The sequence below is a fragment of the Galeopterus variegatus genome, unplaced genomic scaffold (assembly GCF_000696425.1).
Source record: "Galeopterus variegatus unplaced genomic scaffold, G_variegatus-3.0.2 Scaffold689, whole genome shotgun sequence".
NCBI classification, from domain to species: domain Eukaryota; kingdom Metazoa; phylum Chordata; class Mammalia; order Dermoptera; family Cynocephalidae; genus Galeopterus; species Galeopterus variegatus.
The window spans coordinates 91,158-102,583 of record NW_007726800.1 but is presented as its reverse complement, the minus strand read 5'-3'; the positions used below and the strand labels follow the sequence as shown (position 1 = coordinate 102,583).

At 48.9% G+C, this 11,426-nt stretch overlaps 1 pseudogene; it reads right to left on the bottom strand.

Moving 5' to 3' along the window:
* Window positions 1-8,447: 8,447 nt before the first annotated feature.
* On the bottom strand, window positions 8,448-9,747 carry LOC103589468 (annotated as a pseudogene).
* Window positions 9,748-11,426: the final 1,679 nt, after the last annotated feature.

Here is an 11,426-nt window from a genome sequence, read left to right as displayed (position 1 = left end):
TGTCAAAGGAAGATGCAAAACCAGGGGCCTTCCAGCGAGGAGGTGGGTGGGGGATGGGGAGTGTGCAGAGGGCAGGTGGAACCATTTGGCAAGTGCGAGGTGTGCTGCTACCCAGAGAGGACTAGGGAAGGAGCAGGCTTGGCTGTTCAGGACCATTAAAGCTGTAGCAAAGCATTGCAGCTTTTCCTGAGGGTCCTTCTTGGCAAAGAAAGCTCACCAGAGACAACTGTCTGAGGGCCTGGCTTGTGCCTGTTATGACCACACCCCAGCGATGGGCAAATAGCTCAATGCATGGTCCTTCTTCTAGGGACGTCCAGCTGACAGCTGAGCTGGGTGGACTATGCAGCTAAGAAAAAAAAGCAGGGACATCGGCTTCTGTTAACAAATGTGTCCATAGGAAAACCATCTGTGGCCTGTCATGAGTCTAAGGGGGTTTTGTTCTGTGGTGACAGCCATGCTCAAGTCATTGGGTCTAAGAACTTCTCAGAACTTATAGGTAGGTACAAGTTCTCTCATATGCTTTTCAGGTTGATCACTTTAATCTTAAATACTCAGGTTAAACGAGTGACTGTCCATGTGCTTGATGGTTTCATTCGATCCCATTAATCACTATGCTGTCCAGTGTAAAGACTAGGAAACTGGCAGGATTTAGACCAGCCTGGGTACAAGACTTGATTCTGTCACTAATGCTTGACTTTTATAATACTCCTGATCCCAATGGAAAAAATGACCAAATTACTATTTAGAACCACAGATAAAGATTGTTCTGAAATTCTGATCTTGAACCCTTATTTTCAGGATGTTTCACTCCTCGTTTCCTAGTTCTTGTAGAACCAAGGCATTTTTGCTCCTCTCTGCACTTAGAGTTAGGAGATCAATGTGTGGCCAAATTTGGGAATTGCTGTCCATTTTTAGAAAGCCCAGCAGTATCCAACATTCTTTCAGTGCTGTTATCTTTTAGCATGACCACACTGGCTCTGAGAGCTGGTCAGGTGGTTCTTTTTGCTGCTTCCAGTTAACCAATAGGACTAGATGTTTCTTGGCTTCTCTGGCAATTTGCCAGGGTCATGGGTGGTGTGTATTAAGCTTGAGGAGAAGCTTCTCTTGGTTTCTGTCATGTGGGGGATTTCATCTTTTCCTCCCAACATCTCTGAATAGAACTACCACTTCTGCTTTCTATGGGAGAAGGGAGTGAAATGTCCACCCCACACTTCTAGAGGGAGGTATGTTGACCGTCAACTTTCTCCCTCTTCATCCCCATGGTTCTTACCACCAGGAAATAGAGGCTTTTCTGGGCAGTGAAGTCACCATCCTCACATACCCTGACTTCTGCCTTTCTCTCTGGTCTGTGTGTCTACCCTAAACAGTGTTGCACAGTATGCTTCCTTTCCACGTGGGCTCACCTGATTGGAGCATCCCATGCTCGGGGTGAGATGGAGGGTTGGTGCTTCATCCCCATTCCCCTGAGGTCATCTTGATGGTGAAACTAAATGGGGGAAACTTGTTTTAGGCTCTAGGCTGACACAGGGCTTCCTACTTTCCTGCTGTGTGCATTATTCTAATGATCTACTTGCAGGTGGAGGCCAGTATGTTATGGGAAGAGTTGTAGAGGATTCTTAAAGCAAATGTACTTCACAGGGCCTGGTTTTCCAAAGCCTTACAGTTTCAAATATTGACCTTGTGGAGGACTGGAAATTTTTGTCAGGCTATAAAGTCTCTGGTGTAAGATAAAGATTTGTGGCACGGCAAGGTTGCTGGCTCAAGGACAGACTAGTTACTGATTGTTATGTAAAGATACTGAGAAATTGCTGTAAGAAGGGATGTTTGCTAACATCAAGCTTTTGTTGACAGCCTTACTGGAATGTCATCTGGCTTGTTTCACTGAAAGTTACCAGCCTATATTGTTAAACTATAACCAAGCCTATGTTTCTTCCTATAACTTCCTGGGCTGGAGAATAAATGCAGGAAGAGAATCTCAATTAGGGGTTAATTTCCCAAGGAAGGGATGCCTTTCTCTTGAGCATTCCCAAGGGAAGTTAACCACTTTGGGGTCTCTCACTGCTCAGAAGAGATGGGCTTCGAGTAATCCTTTGTAGCTCTGTCACCCAGGGAAAGTAGGGTTACAAATCCATGGGGGGCAAAGCAACAAAGAGTGAGCCTCCTGGTATAACTGGAGTTGCTGGTGTTTTCTGCTTGTTCTTGTCAGATATGAGTTGCACAACAGGAAGACTTCTCTGTGCCTGTGTTGGCTGTAGTGAGCATGTTAGAGCCACAATGGGCTTTGTCCTGCATGGCCACGTGGGCTCATGTAACAACTGGATCAACAAATGTGGCTCTCACTAGAGTTCTCAAGTGCAAAGACTCAAGTGGGTTTAAAAAGAAAAGGGGTTTATCTTAGGTGTTAAAAGCAGGCCTGTCTGCACCCTTAATCTGAGCCGATGTAACCAAATGGGGCCAATTGCCTGATTCATAGCAAGCCAAATACTGACACAAGTCTGTGCAGCAGAGAAAAAGGTTATTCACAGGGCAGCCACTCAACAAGATGGAGAAACAAATCAGATCTTCCTGACAGTGGGGAAAGAAATTTACGGGAAGGTGCCTGGGGTGGTGCAAGGAATGGGGGACTGATTGGCTAAAGGGTTTGAGGAAGTTCTTTAGCAATCCAAATAAGCCATCTGCATGCCTCTTCATGGGTCACATGTTCAAAAAATAGCAGTGTTAGCATGATCTGGAGGTGGAATTTTTGGCCATTTGATGTCAAAGGGCCACCCATCAGACATCTATGCAGGCTCAGTAGAAAGGTCTTGTGGGCTCCACCAGTTTAGCCTAGTTTGTGCTGGGCTGAGCTAACTCCAACAGTCCTGTAAAACACCTTAGTGAAATGACTCCTGACTTCTGCACCAGAGGCCTTATCTTAAACGGCAGATGGGAAAAAGAGTGAGGTTAATTACGGGAATTTACTGAAAGAATGAGCAACATAAACAAGGAATAAATTTTAACGGAGGGATCACGAGGTTACACGAACTTCAGGATTGAGCTGAAAGCTGCTTCCCTCAGGTCTGAAGAGATCTAAGGAGCAGGGAAGCTGGGACACAGCAGAGCTCAGGCCCAGAGAGTTGCCTAGCCAAATAGTGTGCAAACCTGGGAGTGCACAGTGCCTTTAGGTTGCCCAATCTTGATGGGACTGTGTTTGGAGAAGCTCATCAGACCTGATAAGTGGAGGAGGGCATGGATGGGTGCAGTAGCACAGCAGGGTTATATGCAGATGTCCATGAAGCTGTCAAGAGGCCAATCCTAGTAATATAGACTCTGTGACCTCTGAACATTGAGTTTACCCAGAGAACTGGCTCAGATGCTGGGCTGAAAAACTTCAGAAAGCAGTTCTCTCCCCACGACGGGAGCCTGGAGACCTCACCCTCGAGCCTGGCCCCATGGAACTGGTACTGCTGGGTGTTCAATCCCCTGTGCTGTGTAGCAGGGGACTGACTCAGTGTTGCCCCAGGACCCTGTTCAAACTAACTCTGTTTCTGACCAAGTAGCAGCTGTAGTGTCCCATATGTTCCTAGGCTTCCCTAAACCCTGCTCATCACAAAGACCTCATCACTCAGATGCTGATCAGCTGGTTACAAGAACTAGTCAGCTGTGGGGCAGAGGCTATGGGATTCAGACATCAGGGCTCTGCTAAACCTTTCTCAGTGTGAACCTCAGAGAAAATGCTAGAACCTCAAGAATAGTCTTGGTGGGGGATCAACAAGGCAGACAGAGTCCAATCCCTGGTCAGACCAAGAAGGACCCTATGGATGCAGCAACTGGGAGACTTCAGTAGCCCTTTGTCCCATAGGAGACATGGGTTCCCTGCCATGGGGAGCAATTACTCCCACGTCCTCGGTGTAAACAGCTTTCAGTGAGCACTCACGGAGAAAGACACCCCAGAGAACGCAGACCGGAGAGAAACACGAGGAATGTAGGGAATGCAGGAGACGGCCTCCATGGGGGACAAACACTCTGCGTTCGAGGACTGTGGGACCACCTTGAGTGGTCCTGATCCCTTCGGGGACATGGGATTATCCAGCATGGGTAAGAATCCTTTGTGTAATCCATATGGAAAAGCCTTCTGCTTTTCTGTATTCCTTCAAAGCCTGAGAGCTCACACTGGCAAGAAAACCTACCTGTGTGTTAAATGTGAACACGGGAGTGCTCCCCTTTTGAAACTGCCAGAACCCTTGCTGGAGGGCAATGTGGGAATGTGGAAAGTGGAATGCGCACACCATTTCAGTTAATCAGTCTGGATTCTGCTAAGTCCCAGTGGGGGTTAACATTAATTTCTTCCATGTTTGCCATAAAACTGATCAAATTTAGGATTTATCTTTTTTGCAAGACTGCTGTGAAAATCCCATTAGGTCTCAATTACTTTTCTATGAAAGCATGCCCAGCCAGGAAGCAATCTTCTCCATCCCCATGGCCCCTTTAGATGGGCTGAGAATCCTAGCATTTGGGTCACAGTGTGAGCTCCTCAGCAGGTTATACACAAGAGAGTTGAAGAGGAAAACAAAGGTAGACCCTGTGCACATTGGTCTGAAATGCAGGCAGCCCAGGACCTGGTCAGGTCTGACTTCTATAGGGACAGCATTGTTGTGCTGGTGGGACCAAGACAGGGTTCCCTTGCCCTGGTGTCTTCTGAAGTCCCAGGGTTGCAGTTCTCTGCAGGAAGTCTGTCTCATGATTGCTGTAGTATGGAAGACCAGAAATGTTCCATTCTGGACGGAGATGGCCTGAGAAGGCAGATGCTGTTCCAGCCTCTTTTCACTCATGGTATATTTTATTGATTTGTCTGGCTTCCTCACTCCATGTATGACTTGGTGTCATGGCCTGTCACATTGCAGGTCCTGTAAATGAAGGTGATGGGGAGACCAGAGACATCAGAAACAATCTAAGAAGATGGCCTGTGGGAGTCTGGATCTGACCAACTTGTGCTGGGCTTGACTGAAGTTAATGAGAGATGAATATAATCCAAATGAGCTCAAGAAAACTAACAAGAACAAGTGTCTCCTTAATGGGAAGGTAGAGAAAGTCAGCTCTACCTTTCACGTGGCCTGACATCAAGGAACCTCCCCCTGCCCAACTTTTCCCCAAATGAACATTCCCTGACATAGGGCTTTTAGCTCAACTCTACTGCTCTTTGAACTCTGTATTTGCATCTCTTTACCAGCCAGAGGCCATAGTCGGTGAAAGAGGAGCCCGAGATGCCACCTGGCATCTGGAGGCAGCAGGTGGGAGGACAGCAGGGGAAGCGGTCTGCTCTGCCCATGAGCACAGGGGTGGCTGGCACACCAACCCCTCCCACTAGGGGGCGCTGTAATCCGGACCGTGCTGTGAAGCTTAAATCCATGCTGGGTGGGCTGGGCCATCTGGACAGAGTGGGCACATGGGCACCAGCTGCTTCTCCCAATATGTCACCTGGAAATGCCTCCTCCCACCAAGCTCCCCACAACCTCTTCCACTTTGGAGTCTGAGGGTGTCCTAGTAGGTCCTGTGCTAAGCTCTCCCTGTGGCAATTGGTGTCTCCAAGTCTGAACTGCTGCCAGGCTGTGGCCCCATAACAGGGAACATGTCCTGGAACTGCTGAGGGACATTACTCGATTTTAAGACCTGAACACCTCACCTGGCGTAATCGAGGCAGTAAGGGCCTCACTGAGGCAGGTGGGCATGAGACCCACAGCCACGAAAGGGCCCAACACAGGGCTGCTGAGGTTCTCTATCTGGTGGTGTCCACGAGAGGGATTTGCTTGGTGGGTGAGGCTGGAAACTTGATAAACGGGTACCGAGTTTGCTCTGGGAGACAATGGGGATCGCCATGTTTCCCCTTAGAATGGGATGTTGGCAGTGACCATATTCTAGAACCCCATAGATCTCATGGTAACTTAATTGGAAATGGGGGACAAGACTTAAGAAAACAAAGGGCCCAATAGGGCACTTTAATGTCTGCAGCATAGATTTGGGAACATCATCCCAGGACGAAAAGTTCAGTCTCTACTCTTGGTAAAAGAGTGGGCGGAGTCCTATGCTGGGTGTTCAGGCCTGGTGGCCTTGCTGCCCTTTGTTGTCCCACGGCACACAGGCTGGCATTTTCAAACGATGCAAGCAGGCCATCATTGCTTCCTGCTGCAGGGTCCTGATGGCTGCACTCTGGAGCACAGGTTGGGCTGTGGACTTCCAGGGGTTCTCTGGACCTGCATGGAAAAGGGAATATGAGAGATGAGCTTGCAGGGTTTTATTTGGTACTGCTTGACGTCCTGGAATGTGACAGTCCAATGACTGTTGTGGTTTCTGATGCCAACACAGGCTACGTTCTTGGTATGTTCTTAGAGGAGGCATCAGTGGCCAGATGCTTGTGTGGGGAGTGCGGGGGCTTATGATAGGTAGTTTTGGGGATAGTGTCCTGGTTGACACAGGACTTTTTCCCCACGTGTCTTCTCTGAAGTGAGACTTTCTGGAGTCTGACTGGTGCAGAGCAGCCACAGCACAGCTGGGGCATTTTGCTCTCAATCCAGAAACTTCACAGTAAGTGTGTGGGCATCAGATCTCCCAAAACTGACACTGCTTTAGTCTAGGGCTGGGCTGGCCCATTTACAAGAAAGATGTGAGAAGTTGGCCACCATGCTGGGAGAGCCCCTTCTAGCAGATTTGGCTGGGGTCAGACTTTCCTGTGGCAGCAGAAGGCTACATGTAAATGTACCCCAGAAGACGGAGCCTGCCTGGCTGGGGAGAGGACCCTGCAATCCGGAGTCAAGGCTGTAGCCTTTGAAATCTGGGCCATTAGTCAATATCAATGCTTCTGTTTCCTGGTCGTCATTCTTATGGTACTTGGAACTTATTTAAAAACTTTAGACTTCCAGAAAAGTTGCCTTTATTTTTAGCCAGCCTCGTAGGCTGCACAAACCGGGAAGAGTACTGGGTAGTATCCTGGGGTGTTGAGGGGAGAGAGGGAACGTGGATTGTGGCCAGGGTCCCAGGGAAATGCTCTTGAGGGGCAGGTAGTCTCCACTTCCTGGAGTCTGTACCCCCTATCCCACACCCACTGTGCTGGGATGCCATGTGGATAGACTTGATGTGAACTTGCTAGTTCTCCTCTCATCTGGTTAGTGTCAAAGTTGCTCCCTGTTAACCGTGGTCTCTGCCAGACTGGGAGCTCAATGAGGGCAGGGCGTGTGTCTATTTATGGCTGTGCTTCTGGCACTTGGGAATGAAGACGAACACGTTTCTTCCATCTTAGCGTTTAAGGCCTAAGAAGAACTTTCCATAATTCTTTCCAGGGGTGTTCAGTTAGGGTGTTGTCTCCTACACCAAAGCACAGCCAAATAACAGGTTAAGTCCCTGGAATCTCTAAGTGTACTAAGGAAACTATTTAAATGATTAGGGTCTGGGATGGGGAGCTGTGTGCCTCTGATTGCCCCTGAAGGTGGACAGAGGGCTCAAGTAAGTGCCGTTGAGTTTGATCTCCCGTGAGTGGGATGAGGCTTCTAGTTCCTGGATGACCAGCTGGCATCTGGCTTGGATGTTCATCAATTCTTGGGCACTGCTGTGCTTGTTTTTTTTTTTTTTCGATGAGCTTAGATTTCTTGGTATATTACTAGTAACCCTGTATTAGTCTGTTTGTGTTGCTTATAACAAAATACCTGAAACTGGATGATATATAAAGAAAAACGACATTTATTGCTTACAGTTTCTGAGGTTGGGAAGTCCAAAGTCCATCTGGTGGTGGCGACAGTGACCCAGCGGTCTCACATTGCAAGATGGTGGAAGCAGAGAGAGAGAGAAAGACAGACTCTCCTCTTTTTGAAGGCCTCAGAACCACGCCCCTCACCACCATTTTTAACCTATTCATTACTGCATGGTCCTACAAACCAATCACCTCTTCAAGGACCCACCTTACAATTACCATAATAGGAGTTCCCACCCTGTTAACCATCACAGTGGGAGCTAAGTTTCTAACACATAAAACTTGGGGGATACAATTCAAGCTTCATTGAGTTTTGGGGGGACCTAATTCAATCCACTACAAACCCTAAGGTAGAAGTAATAATGCATTGGCTACTTACATGCCCACATTTCTGACCCAAACTAAGGGGCTGGAAAAAGAAACTCAGAACAGTCCCAAATAAATATGGGAAGCCACAGTAGCGATGAAACCTAAAATTTCTCAGAAATAGTTTTAAGCGGGAAGCCTTTAATCCTACTTGGATAGTGCTTTTCTGTGGGTTTCTCAGCATGAGTCCAAACCTCACAAAGCACCTCCAAAGACTGGGGTACCCAGTATCACAAGTATGGCAGTAGGCCCAGTAGGCTGGAGACTGGGGCCATGTAAAAATAATGGTAAAAGCCAGTCAAGGACCAGATGTGGAGAATTCCTCTTGTGTCCCATAGCTGGAAGAATAAGTAGTTGGACTCTAGGTAGTTTTCCACTTCTTGGCAGATGGTCACTCAAATACATCTCGTACCCCAGCTGCCTTCTGTTTAAAGAACTTTGTGTTCTGGGCACTGTCTTGGCCCCATGCGCAGTCGAAGGAGGTAGTGTCTTGATCCACAAGGTGGGTGTATTTGGTATGACCAGAGCGTCCAAAGTTCTTGAACTGCATGACTTTGGGAAGAATAGTTTTGTTGAAATGATCCTCCAGGGTAGGTGCTTCTTGCATACTCCTTCATCCATGAGGAAGGCACCCTGGTGATAATCCTTCTGGAAGAACTTATATTTGCCCATGACAGCTTTGTTGGTAATGACTCTGCCATTTGCCCGAAGCTTAGCTCGCCTGTGTTCCTCAGTCAGGTTTCGCATGCGTTCAGTCTCTGCTTTCTCCTTCTCAAATGCATCTCCACTTCTCTGTCCCTCCTGATTCTTTGTAGCTCCCAAACTTTCCATGCCTCCTATTGCTCCTCATCATGTTCATCATCAGCACTGAGTGCAGCCAGTGCCACCAGGGGCCGCGTGTTCCCCTCCAGCTCCTTCTCGGTCTCCTCTCCTACAGTCTTAGGTGTGTATTTGCGCCTCTCCACAGCCATGCGTTTTGCTGCCTGTTCCAGCTCCTTCTGTTTCAAGGCCTCGGCCTCACGTTCCTGAACTGTCACCTGGTCCTTCTTTCGCATGAAGACCGGCTGAAGAGGAGGCTCCATCTCACCTTCGCTGTCTGTGTGCTCTTTGTGCTCAGACTCTGGTTCTGGATCCTGCCCAGAGCGCCCCTCACCCCCCACCTCCCTGACTCCCAGCGCTTCATTTGTTCTCTGCTGTGCCCGCTGACGCATCGTGCCACGGTGCCACTCCATTTCCTCCTCCTCAGTTTCTTCCTCTCCTCCACGGCTACCTCCTCGTTCCACGCGCCAAGCACCACCTTCTATTTCCGAGTCACCTTCTCCTGCCACTTCAGGTTCCACTGTTTCCCGAGGTCGAGCCTATCTCTCTCCCACGTCTTCATTCACATGGTTCTGGAAATGCCGCAGCCAGGGGTCGCTGGATGAATCCTCTTCCTGTTCCTCGGGCTCTGCTTCTTGTCCTTTGGCTTTCTTAATGCACTGAAATTCTTCATCCTCCTCATCTGAGGACTCCACAGGGGCATAGTCTGGGCTCCTTCTAGACACATAACGTGTCACCCTCCCTTTCTCCACCGAAATCTCACCTTTCTTATTGTCAACCGGGATGGCCCCAGCCATAGACTGGATGGGTGGGTGTTTCATGAGTGTGCTTGGGACTGACATGTTGACGGCAGCAGCGGTGATTCCCGAAACTTCATTTATTCCAAACAGTGAACGCCGACTACACAGGACACGGCAGTGAGACTAGTGGAAACTACTTACGGCCGAGCTAGATAAACCAGAGTATGTGGCCAGAGGGTTACGGGAATTTGGAGGGCCTGCTCGTGTTTTTGATGTGCACTTTGCCCTCCTTTGTGGAGATGCTGGGAGAAAAGGTGGTGACAGTGGGAACAGGGGGGTTACAGGCCTGGGACTCAGAAGTGGGACAAGTGGCTCACTGACAAGTCATGGTTTTCCAGCTCCAAACACTTAATGCCTTGAACCCAAAGGTTGTTCTGGACTCACCAGGTGTCCCTGCCCTTTGGCTGGTCTGCCTTGATAACATGATTTTAGATTTAGGACAGGGAACTACATTTCTTCCCTATGAGATCTGCATTTTTCAAGATAGTTTGTCACTTAGTGACCTTTCACTAATATTATTATCCTAGGTAGACTTTAAAGGACTTTTCATTCAAGACAGCTCCAAAGACTAGTCTTTTTTAAAATTGTGGTTCCCATGTCTAGATTCTGATTTTATGTTAAATCAAAATGTCTTAGTAGTCTTGCGATTTCTTATGGTTTTAAAACCCCCACGGCTCTTTCACCTGACGTTGCTGTCCAAGGAAGGATTTCGTATTCGGGATCCATACAAGAGGAATGGACCGAATGGGGAATCAAATTAAGTGGCTTAAGAGGCATCTCCAACTTTGTCATTGTGCCTCAGGAATGCCCGGTCATGTGCCGGCACCTGACTGATTGAGTTGTGTACACATTACTTCTTTTTTTTTTTTTTTTTTTTTTTTTTTTTTTTTTTTTTCTTTTTTTTTTTTTTTCTTTTTTTTTTTTTTTGTCTTTTGTCTTTTTCTGTGTCCGGCAACAGATCGCAACCCTCAGTGTTGCCCCCGTGCCGGACCGCGGACCGGCAACGGGATCGCAACCCTCGGTGCTGCTCCCACGCCTCGCTCAGCCAGTGAGCGGGAACCGGTCTGTATGTGGGATCCGAACCCTCGGGCGGGAGCGCCGCCGCGCTTCCCAAGCGGCGCACTATCCAATGCGCCCCCGGGCCGGCCCTACACATTACTTCTTTTTTTTTTTTTTTGTCTTTTGTCTTTTTCTGTGTCCGGCAACAGATCGCAACCCTCAGTGTTGCCCCCGTGCCGGACCGCGGACCGGCAACGGGATCGCAACCCTCGGTGCTGCTCCCACGCCTCGCTCAGCCAGTGAGCGGGAACCGGTCTGTATGTGGGATCCGAACCCTCGGGCGGGAGCGCCGCCGCGCTTCCCAAGCGGCGCACTATCCAATGCGCCACCGGGCCGGCCCTACACATTACTTCTTAATTGATGCGATTATCCCATGATAAAAGCAGGGTCTGAGGCTGGCTGGTTCAGGTGGTCAGAGCAAGGGGTTGAGAACAGCAAGGTCAAGCGTGGGACCCCTGTTCCAGGCAGCTGCCGACAACAAAGAAAAAGCTTGTTCTGGTCAGAACGACACCACAGTGTCCTCATGCTCCAAGAGCCACAAGTCCAGGAAGCCCCTAGAGCCAGGGTGCCTGCACAGTGCTGGACACTTCCTTTCCTCTGCTTGTCACCTGGAAACACAAGCTCCACTGTGCTGTCCCTGGTGCTGGCAGCAGTGGGAGGAG